Here is a 2,385-nt window from a genome sequence, read left to right as displayed (position 1 = left end):
TAAAAATACAAAAAAAAAAAAAATTAGCCGGGCGTGGTGGTGGACACCTGTAGTCCCAGTTACTTGGGAGGCTGAGGTAGAAGAATGGCATGAACCGGGAGGCGGAGCTTGCAGTGAGCCGAGATCACACCACTGCACTCCAACCTGGGCAACAGGGCAAGACTCCATCTCTTAAAAAAATAAAAAAAATACAGGCCACTTAGTGACTTTAAATCTAGTGGGGAAGTCATGAGAAGAGTTTGATATAGTTCACTGTTGTTAAACCATGGTTCAGATGAGCCCTCATTTAACTAGGGAGAGCCACATCAGACATATGAGCACTCAACAGCTTCAAAATATTGATAAATAATTTAGAAATCCTCAAAGTAATTTAATTAATAATGTATGCTACATCTTCAATGGCATGTGTGTGTTTATGGCATGTGTTATTTGGCTTATTCAAAAAGTAAAATGTTAAATTTTGTATGTTAGCATATAATGTTGTTAAATGTTGCCTATACTGTTTATATTAAATATTGTTGAACATATTTAACACCCCAAATACAAGAAAGATTTGGTTCCTTCCTCAGTAGCCCCTCAAGGATGAATATTGTTTCAGTAATCTATTGCTGTTTTGCAAAACTTAGTCACTTAAACCAAAAAGCTTTTTTTTTTGAGATGGCATCTTGCTCTGTCACCCAGGCTGGAGTGCAATGGCGCGGTATCGGCCCACTGCAACCTCTACCTCCCGGGTTCAAGCAATTCTCCTGCCTCAGCCTCCTGAGTAGCTGGAATTACAGACACCCGTCATCATGCCCGGCTAATTTTTGTATTTTTGCAGAGACAAGGTTTCACCATGTTGGCCAGGCTGGTCTTAAACTCCTGACCTCAGGTGATCTGCCTGCCTCGGCCTCCCAAAGTGCTGGGATTACAGGTGTGAGCCACCGTGCCTGGCCAACATTTTTAAAAAACTGTTCACAGGCTGGGCACGATGGCTCATGCCTGTAATCCCAGCACTTTCAGAGGCCAAGGTGGGAGGATCATTTGATCCCAGGAGTTTGAGACCAGCCTGAGCAACCAAGCAAGACCCTATCTCTTAAAAAAAAATTAACTAATTAATTAATTAAGGGTTCACAATTGTGTAGGTCAGGAATTCTGGTAGGGCCATCAGGGATGGTTCATCTCTGCCCCACATGATTTTGCCTATGGTGAGTCAACTGGGGCTATAGGATCTGGGTCACTGGAGCTGGCTGAGAGTGCTGGGCCTCTTCGTATAGGATGAGCTGGATTCACTCATTTTTCTGGAAACCCAGTTCCCCCATCACAGACCCCATCATCCTCCCATCCAGCCATGGTACTCCAAAAGGTAACACTATTGCAACCTCTGGATTTAGTTTTGTCTGCCTTGTGTCTGCTTTCTTTCACTCAGCGTCATGCATGTGAGAGTCATCCGTAGACAGCTTGTGGTCCTTCACTCATTCTCATTGCCATTCAGTATCACATGGTACGCATAAACCACGAATGCCAAGTTTATGTCTCCTGCAAATAGTGCTGTTAAAAACATTCTAGGTTGTGAATTCAGGTGAACGTATGTCTCTATTTCTGTTTTTATACCTAGCAATGAAACTGCTGGATCATAGACAATGCACGTACTCAACATTGACAGATACTAATAAAGTGTCTTCCAAAGAGTTTGTACTGTTAGCTTTTTAAAAACCACAATATGTAAACTTAGAAAAAGGAAAGAGACTTGATTTTTTATAAAAGGGTTACAGCCCCCAAGGTGGCCATCCCACAGGCTGGAAAGCATGCCTCTGACCAAGACTAGAGATAGGCACTTCAGAGGAGGAGGGGTTAGGGTAGAAGTTATGCTGGACACGATGGCTAAGCATACATATTCAACATGTTACAGGAGGAGCTATGCTATGAATATTCATGAAGGCAGTCCTGACGTGTACTGAGCAAACATACCTGTAACATACAACCCGTGTTCACTTTCAGGTAGAGACTTAACATTTCAACGTAGTACAGTTAGGCCCTATATGTCAAAAGATCTTTTCAGGACCCAAAGGCGTGAAAATACGAAACCTTTGTAAGCCCACAAGAGCCAGTCTGCGATCAGAGGTATTTTTTTTTTTCTTTTTTTTTTTTGAGACGGAGTCTCACTCGTGTCACCCAGGCGGGAGTGCAGTGGCGCTATCCCTGCTCACTGCAACCTCCACCTTCTGGGTTCAAGCGATTCTGCTGTCTCAGCCTCCTGAGTAGCTGGGATTACAGGTGCTCGCCACCACACCCAGCTAATTTTTGTATCTTTAAAATTTTATTATTTATTTATTTATTTATTTTTAGACAGAGTTTCACTCTGTCACCCAGGCTGGAGTGCAGTGGTGCAATCTCAGCTCACTG

This window comes from Colobus angolensis, unplaced genomic scaffold (genome assembly GCF_000951035.1).
Source record: "Colobus angolensis palliatus isolate OR3802 unplaced genomic scaffold, Cang.pa_1.0 Scaffold466, whole genome shotgun sequence".
NCBI lineage: Eukaryota > Metazoa > Chordata > Mammalia > Primates > Cercopithecidae > Colobus > Colobus angolensis.
This window is presented reverse-complemented; position numbering follows the sequence as displayed.